At 35.5% G+C, this 12326-nt stretch overlaps 1 pseudogene; it reads left to right on the top strand.

Annotated features, from left to right (window-relative positions):
- Window positions 1–2640: 2640 nt before the first annotated feature.
- LOC147568063 (protein CLAVATA3 INSENSITIVE RECEPTOR KINASE 5-like) lies at window positions 2641–5574 on the top strand (annotated as a pseudogene).
- The last annotated feature ends 6752 nt before the right edge of the window (window positions 5575–12326 follow it).

Below are 12326 nucleotides of genomic sequence, written 5' to 3'. Positions count from 1 at the left end.
CTTCATTGAAATTATTATTGTTTTCTGGAATTTTGAATTACCGAGTATTGGACGATATTGACTCAATTTCATCCTCGAGTAATCTAGATATTTTTCTATTTATCACCAAACCTGTTTGGCGAAAAGACTCAATCAATCGAACTGGCCGTTACAATCTTCCTCGATCTTCAACTTTAATATCTGGGGTTTAGTTTGTTCATGGCGTAAAAAGCCTTAAAGACAACCTTTTTGTTCATTTAAAAGGAGAAAAGAAGAACTTGACATCTTAAGAAATATATAATGATATTACTTATAAGTACTATGATATATTTTGTTCCTGTTATATCAATGGCCGATGAGATTATTTGTTCTTCTGTGAATCCATTGATGGTGTAACAGGACAACTACCTGAGCAAAACATCGATCTATTCAATCAAATTTTATTTCGTATAAATATAACAATAGACAACAATCATTTTACGTTCTCATCTGGTATGACCTTCTTTTCATTAACTTTCGTCATATGCTTATTATTGATTCCTCTCCTGGATTAGGTCCTCCATTACAACAGCAGTAGATGAATTATGTTCATCATCAGATGCAGAAAACAGCAGAAAACACCAAAACCACTGAGACAATAAGAAAAATCACTTGTAGGAGGGACCCTTTTAGTTCGGCATCTGCAAGAAGCAATACCTCATGAGACCATCTCTTGACTCTTTTCTCACTGAGGTGCTTCCTCTATCCGTCCTTTCCCCAGTGGAAGGTACTGCTGTCTTCTCAGTTACAACCTCATAATTCAAACTGGCCTATTGTTGTTTCAATAAATTTTTGGGTATTGATTAGATTGTTCTTTTAAGCCGTTCTATGGAGTGAATCATGTTCAAATATATCTATTTTTTACATGGGAGTGTTCGGTTTTGCTTCTAACAGATATTGACGTTGTCATTTTGAATACTCATGTCCTAACTATTGTAGTACAAAAAGATAAGAAAAATTAATGCCTACTTTTGATCCTACAAGATCCATGAACTATAAATTGGTAATTTTTCACACATGGCTGCATATTTTTTGTGGTTGATTTAATTAGGTGGGACTTTGTATTCACTATTCATTCGCTTAATCAATATTTCTTCCTATATGCAGGCCTAGGAACTGTGCATTTGTGGATTTCAAAGACGGAAACTTGGCTTATGAAGCACTAACACAACTTAACAAGTACATATATGTTTTGTTCCTATTACCATTAACTTGTGTATGATTGACCTCTACTTTTAGGGAAAGACAACTTTAGTTTCTATGTGTTTTATAACTTTGCAGGGAAATAATTCTCCCCCTAACTTACCAACTTCAAATTAAGCTAAAAAGTCAAATTTTATTCAACAACTAAGCCAACATTAACAGATAATAGGAATCAACAAAACGAAGCACAAGGTGTGAAGGACTGGAGTTGCCTATCGACATCGCTGACCAAAGATGGCACCTTTACTGGAAACCTAAGTAAAGGAGTAACTATGGGGTCTCTTCCTGTAGTTGAACCTATAGCTGCAAGACTTGGCATGAAATGCCCATTTCCTCCTCATCTTGAGTATGATACTTCCCTTTCCTCTGCATTATTTGTTAATGAGGAGAACATGAAACTTGAATGACAAACCAAATAACAAATTTGCCTATTAGTTGATTGAATTAAGAAATGAGGATGCCTTGGTTTTATACACAGATTGAATCACTGATATTCGTTACTGACACACTAACATTACTTCTCTTTTTTTTTCACCTCTTTAGTTGTTTTCATTTAGAGAATTGTAGGTTATCATGATGCCTTGAAATGATGTGAAACATTTGATGCAGGTATTACATGTGATGAATAAAATGACAATTCCGACCCCATTTTGTATGGCATTGTCTACCCCACCTCTACCATCTTCAGACCTTGCACCACTGCCACCTCCCCTTCGTGCAGCTAAAAAAATCTGATTTGCCTGACCTATTTAGTGACGAGTCAGAAAGGTCCCTCCCTTGTTAGTTTTTTTAATTTTGATTTGTGGGTTACTCTCTGCGTGGTTAGTTTATTTTTGACAATGAAGTAAATTTTAATTTGGTTGGATTAGATTGACTAAATATTCTTAAAATTTGAAGTATCTTATTTGTTATTTATATTCTCCTTTCGTGATCAAATGATTATTTTTGTTATAGGCTTTCTTAACTTAAATTTTTGTTTAAATTATTGTTGCTGAGCTATTTAAGCAGTTGCTTTACATGAAATTGACAAACACTAATATATGAATCGGTAATTTCGCTCTTTGGAAAGTAACGTAGTAATTCCATCAACGGAAAATAAGTGAAGATTAGTGACTTCATTTTCAACACTTCCAAAAACTCAATAACTTCCTTACTACATATATTAACAATTGGTCCATGTAAGCCAAATCGTGATCAATTCATCTTAGTTCTCTTTGAGCGAGTAAATGACTCTTTAGGATAAGGGAGTTACGAATAACGTCTTCAGGTGGTTTGATCTCTATGTCATGATATAATCTAACACAATGGTTTGCCTTGTTAAATTCGAAATTATCCTTTATTTGTCGTCGAGTTATTTCTAATAAACCACAATGCATGCTCTTCAACAAGTAATGTCTGCTCTAATTTTTTGGAATAGGAATGGATGATTCTGCTGATAATCTATTTTTGTTATCCGTAAGTGAAAACTATATTCCTCAATTTACACGATTATTACGCAAATAAAATTTTATATTGGTTTTCGTTATCATTTTACATTGGTCAAAGTAACGTTTTGTTCTTATTTAGGCTATTATTTGGTTCAATAGATCTTTTTTTAGATTGTATTTTGTAAGTTTACTTCTCCGCTTTGCGTAAAGGGCATCCTCAGCCCGTATGGAGCAGCCAGGGGCTTACTATACCTTCATGAACAATGTGATCCTAAGATAATCCAAAGAGATGTGAAGGCTGCAAATATATTGCTTGATGACTATTGCGGAGCTGTTGTGGGAGATTTTGGGTTGGCAAAGCTTTTAGATCACCAAGATTCTCATGTCACTACTGCAGTTAGGGGCACTGTGGGTCATATAGCTCCTGAATATATTTCGACAGGACAGTCCTCTGAGAAGACTGATGTTTTTGGATTTGAGATTCTTCTTCTTGAATTGATCACAGGACAGAGAGCCTTAGAATTCGGTAAGGCAGCGAACCAGAAAGGAGTCATGCTTGACTGGTAAGTAGTATCGAACATATTTCATTTACGATTTTATTTATGTCTTGTTCATAACTCATAAGTTCGGGCAAGGACTCTCATAACTTCTTCTGACAGAGATGATATTCTTGGTCTAAATTCAAAACTTATGGTTATAGCCTATAGGTGAAGAAAAGAAGCTAGACTTGCTTGTGGACAATGACTAAAAAGCTAACTATGATTGGATTGAGCTCGAAGAAACGGTTCAAGTAGCTCTGTTATGTACCCAATACCTTCCAGGCCAAAGGCCCAAGATGTCTGAAGTAGTTCGGATGCTCGAAGGAGACGGACTTGATGAGAGATGGGAAGCTTCTCAAAGATTTGAATCGACTCGAGGAAGATCTGCCCACGAGTTTTCATCTTCAGAGCGGTACTTGGATCTCACTGATGACTCCTCTTTACTGGCCCAAGCAATGGAACTCTCTGCCCAAGGTAAGACGATTCTCATGAAGAATTCGGCATTCACCAATAGAAATAAGTAGAAAAATGATTGTTCGAAGAATTTATGGTATTGGAAGTTTTTGTTGTATAGTTAGTACCATATGAGAGCTCAAAATTGTTGTTATATATGTGGTTATATTTCTCTGACAATAATATTTTAATTTTCTCAATTTGTTCCCTTATTAACGGTTATAATGTTGTATTTCTTTGGTTCAATTTGAATACCTAATGTTGAAAATTCCATTTGAGATGATTATCATAACATCATCGGTTATTATAGTTTAGACATGCAGTTATGTGATTAGCCACTAAATTCCATACAAGAATAATATATCAAGAATTATTAGTTAGAAGTATTTGTTTATGTGTTCTTGCAACCGTTTCTTATATAGTTATGTTCCAAAACACTGAACTATTATTTAGTAGTGATGAGCCAAATAATCTTTAGCTTTGACAGAATTTAGTAAACAGAAATAACCGAGAAAAAATTGTTGACTTGAATTCGAATCATTAGAGTGGCGAGTCGAATTTTTAGCATATAATGAAATTTTCTCGCCCAAAAATTTTTAATACTAAAAATTTCTTTCATACCTCAAAAGTGGCGGCCAAGAATTGCACCTCGTTTTAAAAATTCCCCTAATTTAAAACTGTAGTGGAATTGAGAAATTACTTGTAAAGTCATTAATCAGTCTTATTTTTCTTAGTTTTATTCCTTTTTTTTCTCCATATTTGTTTTTTTTTTAATTGATTTTTCTTCAATGTACACCTATGCACAACTTCATATAATGTGGTAGACAGAACACTGAACACTAATGACATTGTCCTTAAACTGCCTGTAGTATGAGACATTGGCTCTGGTCACAGGCTTCCCAACAAGGTATGCTGCATTTTGTCCAAATTTGTTGTTTCAGTGGCGCAATCACCATACTTCCATGTTTGCTGGTAAGGTATGTTTCAAGTTCTTCTAAATCTATTGTTTTCTTGAGGCAATCAATCTACTCTTAGACTTGCTGGTATGTACAATAATTGGAGTTTTGAAGTGGTTTTATTTTCATCGATTTGACGTTCAGTTATTTGTTTGTTTCGTATAAGCTTTACTTATACATGTTAAAGGTGTTATTTTAAAATTTTCTATTAGATTTCTTTATATGATTTTTATGTCATTTTAAAATTTTATTTATTTGTTTGTTACTTTTTTATTTTTGTTTTGATTGCTTTGTGTAAATGTATGTATTAAATAGTTCTAATTTATTAAAAGAAAATTGTTTAAGGTTGGTATAAGGCCCACGACTTCGTTGACTGTGATTGCTAACTATCTTTGCTAATAGGACTTGCAACGTTCATATTTTCGGCCAGTTAAGTTTCTCATTTTTGTTTTCCTTTTCATGTTCTCTAAAAATATTTTACATCATTTTTTTTTTATCATCATTGAACCTTAATTAGTTTAGGTAATAATGGATATCATATTGAAGTCTTGTGCAATGAACTATTTATTTCACGCAATTCATGACATTATGGACATGATTCTCTAAAAACATACTACTCGCAGATAGATACATAATTCTATGTAGAAAAAAGTTTGAGGCAACACAAGAGTAAAACGACAACATTTACAAGCCCTTCGCTAACTTATGCACACGAAACAAGAAGAGTATGTCGATAATTATTTCTCAAAACCATACAATAGTAAACAAGACATGATTCCAAAGTGAAAAAATTAAATAAGGATCAAATTTCTTATATGAATAACTCCTAATTTCTCTTATGTTGAATGCTTTATTGAAGAGTCAAAATACGTAGATGAACTATTAGTTGATGAGTTGAATTTCATTGTTGTTGAAGAACAGATAATGATAGAAGACTCAATTGAAGAACAAACTTTGAAGGCTTCTAACTCACGGTGAAAATTCTCTAGAAGAGGACTAAGAGGTTGTGCTAAAAGTAGTACTAATTAACTCGTAACAACCTGGAATATCATATTTGATTTTCATGTATAACATCATATGAATTAAAAAAACGTAAAAGATTTGGCTATGTCTACTATGGTTAACTCTCTACAATAATATTATATTTTCCACATTGCATAAAGGGCATTCTCCCGCCCGTAGGGCGGGAGTTATGCCTAGTTAAGTGATAATACCGAAGTCTTATTCAAAGAGAAAGAGAAAGTGAAAAAGAAAAATGCGCCGTAAGAAAGCCTATCTTGCTCTTAAACACCACCACACCTATAAATGTTGTAAACAAATGATACCTGCAAAAATAACAAGTGACACACCTATAGGAAGTTACTTCAGTCTATGTGTAAAAATAATAATTCAGACACAACCATTCAAATTAAAAAAAAAACTTTCTAATTGGAAAACGATTAAACAAATTTAGTTCAGCAAATTAAAATAAGATAAAAAAAGGAAGCAACCGAATCAAATTTGTATTTAACAAAAAAGAATGTCAAATCTAAATCTAGTCAGATTCAAAATAATCCTATCATCTGACTCGTAATATTTGACTCATTTGGATTCATTTGCTTATAAAGATCTAAATCAGGACGAGTAAGGTTGAAATAATTATGAAAAAAACGCAGCAAATTAGGAATTGATGAGAACCCTTCCAATCCACATCTTCAAATCATACATCAATCCAAATTGACAGTAAATATCAATCAATTACTTGAAATTGAAATTCTTCATCTTCTTCTCCCATCTCTCTCTATATTCCACACATATAATTTGTTACAGAAATAGTATTAAAAACCGAATAGTAAAAGGAAAATTTCAATGAGCAATAAACAGTAAATTAAAATAAGTCACTTATCTTTTTGGAGAGCTGAAATCAAGTATTAATCGAACCAACCAGAAAGAATGAACCTGCAAATAGACCGTAGTATAATAATGGTGGAACAGAGGCACAAGTTTAACTCGCTTTCCTGAAGACTTTAAATGCCCCTGCTACTGTAGAATTAGGTATTGCTTTGCAGTATGTGAACATAATCCCCTAGGATTCAACTATTCCTTATCAAAAATGAAGAAGCAAACTTCAATTTTGATCTCCTGATCTTGACAGAATTTAAAGGCAGAGAGAAGTAAACAGAGAACTGTGAGAGAGAGATAGAAGACGAAATCTTTTTCTGTGTGTTTTCCTTCTGAGAGTTTATCCCTATTTATAGAGTACGAAACTAGATCATAAAACCTTGGGTTGTTTTGATCCAACGGTGGAGAAAAAGTAGCCAGTAGAAAAAGAAGAGGTGTGAGAAAATTAAGGCAGTGGACTCTTTCCACTAGCCAGTAGTGGAAGAAAAAGTCTGAGAAACTTAAGGCAGTGGACTCTTTCCATTAGCCAGTAGTGGAAGAAAAAGTCTGAGAAACTTAAGGCAGTGGACTCTTTCCACTAGCCAGTAGGGGAGGAAAAGGTCAGAGAAAAATTAGGGCATTTCTCTGGTAAACCAAGACCTAGACCTAGACCTAGGCCGAGTCCGGGTTCGGGTCGGGGACCCGACCCCGCGAGGGTGTGAAAGATATAAATCTAAGTGTGCCTAAGGTAAGGGTGCCTCTAAAAAGTGATGGGTCTCTCCTCCGGAGAGCACTATTGTAACCCCAAGGGCCACACCCCTTTACACCCAACTTTATACTTATAAACACAAGTTTGTTTTTCTCTTTGAGAGATGTGGGACTAAAGATATTTGTGTGTGAAAGTCTCTTTAGCTCAATAGAAGTAGTTATTAGATTTTATTCAAACCCTACTACTAACATAATTCACTGTTAATAAATTTGGTTAATGCACTTTCAACCCAATTTGGTTCCTCATTTGAATATCTTCTTAATTTCATCTCCTAATTTCTAAGTAGATATATATATATATATATATATAGAGAGAGAGAGGTCAAGAATCAAACCCAGTGAAAAACCAAGCAAAGAGAGAGAGAAATTAAAATCTAAGAGATTAATGAAAGGAAAACTTCTACATGAGAAGTAGGTACCGTACTATAGTGATTAATTATGAACAAATACATGAGAACTATTATCGTGTACACACCCGACCACTCGGGTGTGTCAATGACTCAACAAGTGAACCCGTATACCAAGTCAAACTTGTTGTTCCTCTGGTTATCAATCGATAAGTCGATTTCTCTCTGTTTTGGCTTGATTTAGACAGAGTTTCCTTTCTCTAACTTATAGAGAGATAGACTATTAAAGAATTATGATTTATCAATATTCTTTCTTTTGGATTAACCGAGATAGACGTTAATGTAGTCGAGGCGAGAATAAATTCTCTTTCCTTAAGACATTTTACACCCCCGCAACAGTACCAAATGTTAGGGTGTATGCCTTCGGGATACAACGACTTTTTTTTCTGAGTTTTAAGATGGTACTTCTATATTCTGAAAGCGGACGAACCTTTGTAAATATTATGAGCTCTTGGACTAATGCGGATGATCTTTTAGACGCTTTGGAAATTCAAACTTCACTCGAAACTTCTTTCTTCCTTTTTCAAGATATTTTAGGCAAACCAGAACCTCTAGAAATACTTCTCAATCAGATATTCTAGGCAAACTAGAACCTCTAATTGTTAGAAGGGAAGAAAAGTGGAGAATGAATTGAATTGATGAAAAATGAAGTGGGTTTGGTGGGTTTATATAGGAATCGAGTAGGCACATTAGTTTGGGACATATCTCTTGAGTTTTGGGGACAAAACTCTTAGTTTTTGGGACACAACTCTTTGATAAGAGTTGGTTATTTAACTGGATATTTCGGTTGCAATTTGGAGCGTCCGATTTGGCTAAAAAACAAGGAAGAAACGCCTACCGTTGGATTTCATTGGTTCTGTCCCGAACCATGCCCAACAGAGCTAACCAGATGCCGTTAGATGAAGATCTAGAGATATCCCAAAGTGTGCCCGAAGCGGGATGAACGCTCGGCGTTGGATCTGGCGCAACTCCGCGCGATGAACGCTAGCCATCCAGATTTGGACGAGCTTGCTTCGCTGAAATGGCCCCAAATCTAACTTTGTCCCTTTTGATGGTTTGATCCTTAACCGATTTTCGTCCAAACTTTAAACTTGAATTTCTCATTCATCCGGAATCGGATTTGAGTGATTCTTGACTTTAAATTAAAGAGCTCGACGAGACGAACACAATGGTGCATTCTGTTTCTAAGTTTGACAAGTCAGGTAGAGCCAAAATCGGCTCCGATTCCAACAAAACTAACCATTTAGATTGTTAAGATTTACTAAGATTGTATCCTCGTTGTATCTTATCCTAACCCAACCTATATATACATGTAAACCAACTTCATTAATGAATAACAAAGAAATCTATTTGAAATACATCTCTATCTCTATCACTCGGTTTCTCCCTGACTCTCTCATTCGATCACTCGGTTTCTCCCTGACTCTCAATCGTTTTCCATTTCATATGGTAACAGAGCAGTAATTTTTTTTTTTATCATCAATGACTACTTCAATGGACACTTCGGCTGCCACTATCACTCAATCATCTCCTTTGTTTGATGTCCACCATTCGGACTCACCCATAACCATCTTGATTACACCCCTTCTCTCGGGTGACAATTATCCTTCATGGTCTCGTGCCATGAAGATGGATATACGTGCGAAAGACAAGTTCGCCTTTGTCGATGGCACTCTTCCTCGTCCAACTTCTCCAATCGATCTCCATTCATGGAATCGTTGTAATGATTTGGTAACAAATTGGCTTTTGAATTCAGGGGATCCCGACATTCGTCAGTCGATTCTCTACGATGACAATGCCGCGGAAATATGGAGAAATTTACATGAGCGTATCTACCAAACTAACGCTCCCAAAATTTTTCAACTCAAACGTGTTATTTCATGTTTTAGACAAGATGGATCCGACGTGTCACTCCAAGACGAACTTCAATCGCTTATTTCTTTTGAACCATGTATTTGTGGTCATGGTAAGATCATGATGGATCGTTTAAACCAAGATCGTGCCATGAAATTTCTCCAAGGCTTACATGATCGGTTCTCATCCATTAGGAGTCAGATTTTGCTCATGGATCCTTTCCCATCAATACTTCGTATTCATAGTTTATGCAAGCAAGAAGAGGTCCAACAAAATCTTATGAATGAGACCACCATCAATCCCGAAGATGCTGCCCTTGTTGTTCATCACTCGAATCATGGACAATTCAATCGATCGGAAAAGGTGGACCATATGGACAAACCACGACCCAAGCGTCCACGTCCATTCTGTGATAATTGTCGTATGCATGGCCATTTGATCACCACATGTTACAAAATACATGGTTATCCACCACGTCCTCGCCAAAACGTCACTTCTGCCATTGTTCATTCGGTCCCTAATAACAACGAGGTGCCTCTAGCCACCTCCATGTCTCAAGAACAATATGTGAACTTGTGCAACATTCTGACCCACCAGCGAGCGTCTACAGGCACCCCCTCTGTCCAGACTACAACGAACTCTCCTAGGCCCTCCTCCTCTGACCCACACGTGAATCTAACAGGTAAAATCTCTAATGACACCCCCTGGGTTATAGACTCAGGTGCTTCACGACATATTTGTTCGGATTTATCTTTATTTACTATTTATTATCTCGCCCCCTCCTAATTTTTATGTCCGTTTACCCGATGATAGTCGGGTTCGTGTCTCTCATATTGGTTCCGTTTCTTTTTCAAGCTCTCTTTCTTTACAACATGTTCTACATATTCCATGTTTTAAGTTCAATTTAATCTCCGTCTCTCAAATTTCTAACTCACTTGATTGTCTCTAGTCAGATTCAAAATAATCCTATCATGTGACTCGTAATATTTGACTCATTTGTATTCATTTGCTTCTAAAGATCTAAATCAGGACGAGTAAGGTTGAAATAATTATGAGAAAAACGCAGCAAATTAGGAATTGATGAGAACCGTTCCAATCCACATCTTCAAATCATACATCAATCCAAATTTACAGTAAATATCAATCCATTACTTGAAATTGAAATTCCTCATCTTCTTCTCCCATCTCTCTCTATATTCCACACATGTAATTCACTGTTAATAAATTTGATTAATGCACTTTCAACCCAATTTGGTTCCTCATTTGAATATCTTCTTAATTTCATCTCCTAATTTCTAAGTATATATATATATATATAGAGAGAGAGAGAGATAGATAGATAGATAGAGATAGAGAGAGAGAGAGAGGTCAAGAAGCAAACCCAGAGAAAAACCAAACAAAGAGAGAGAAATTAAAATCTAAGAGATTAATGAAAGGAAAACTTCTACATGAGAAGTAGGTATAGTACTATAGTGATTAATTATGAACAAATACATGAGAACTATGAGTGTGGGACTACATATATATTGAGAAAATAGCTAGGTTACTACTAGCACAGTAGCACTTAAGGAGATCTATGAGAGACCCACTCCACAATTTTTTCCTTAGAAATTAACCATACCTTTTCTGGATACTGTAAGACTCGAACCCTGGTCTCGGTCGTGGTGGAGAAACAGTACATAACCGTACCTGGTTGCATCATTTTTTTAATTTTGATACTCGGATGATCTGCAAAGTCGTCGACGGCTGTTCTTGACGTTCTCCATATCGAAGAAAGAATTCACCTCTTCGTGACGAATAATTTCAAAGAAGTTTAACTCAAATGTCAATTTTCTCTTGCACAAAATAACAGCCTTTTTCTTCCTAGGAGCTTCTGGACAGCTTTTGATCATTGGTATCTTGTGTTCATGGGATTCCGGTGTTTGATAGTCATCATCTTCTATCTTATCAATTACCTTATCAATTTCAGTTTCTTGATCAATCAATAAATTAACTTTGGGTGGTGAAGATTGTTTGGGTAGTACTTGATCATCAATTGGTTGTTTGCTTATCATGGGTAGGCTAACTTGCCCTAATTCATGATCCTTAGACATGTATATGAAGGAGGGATAGAGATGATGAAGGTGTGAGAGAGAGAGAGAGAGAGAGAGATGGGTTGTTTTAAAATGTTCTCTTTTTAAAACAAAGAGAATCAAATTCTTACTTTTGTTTATCTTTTAATTAACTTTTTCATCTCTCTATCTCTCTTAAGTTAGTTCTTTGATATGGATGGTTATAATAACTTGTAAGAAAGGGTAGGACTTAGGTGGGCATGAGACCCACTGGATAATCAATATTGTTAAGTTTGTGGTCATCCACCTCAATACTAATTGACAATGAGAGGAGAGGATATAAGAATTATATTCTTGATTGTTAAATAGGCCTTCTCCATGTGGGGCTATTCTCACACGCTTCTTCATGTTTGGCGTGGTTAGCCTAACACGTATTTTTTTCGGGTAACGTGAAACACGTGTAGTTTTTAAGTTTATCATGTGTGACCCTAACTCTGATATAATGTTAAGTTTGTGATCATCCGACTCAACACCAATTGGCAACGAGGGGAGGCTATTATCACAAATATCAGCCCTTGCAGAAGACTTGTACTTAGACTTTGATATTCCTAGTGCATGACTTGGTACGGTTGACTTGACTTTTGAGAAATTATTTGTACTTGGTATTAAAATTTAGAAGGCTATTGAGAAAATAGACTAGTGGGTGTACATTCTTTTTAGGGAAAATAGAGAAAATTATTTGTACTTGTTATTATATCACTATCAAGTCCCACCCCACTATTCTATCTCA

This window comes from Eschscholzia californica, unplaced genomic scaffold, assembly GCF_041429995.1.
Source record: "Eschscholzia californica isolate CP2 unplaced genomic scaffold, dmEscCali1.0.p SCAF_1, whole genome shotgun sequence".
Classification (NCBI taxonomy): Eukaryota; Viridiplantae; Streptophyta; class Magnoliopsida; order Ranunculales; family Papaveraceae; genus Eschscholzia; species Eschscholzia californica.
This window is presented reverse-complemented; position numbering and strand designations above follow the sequence as displayed.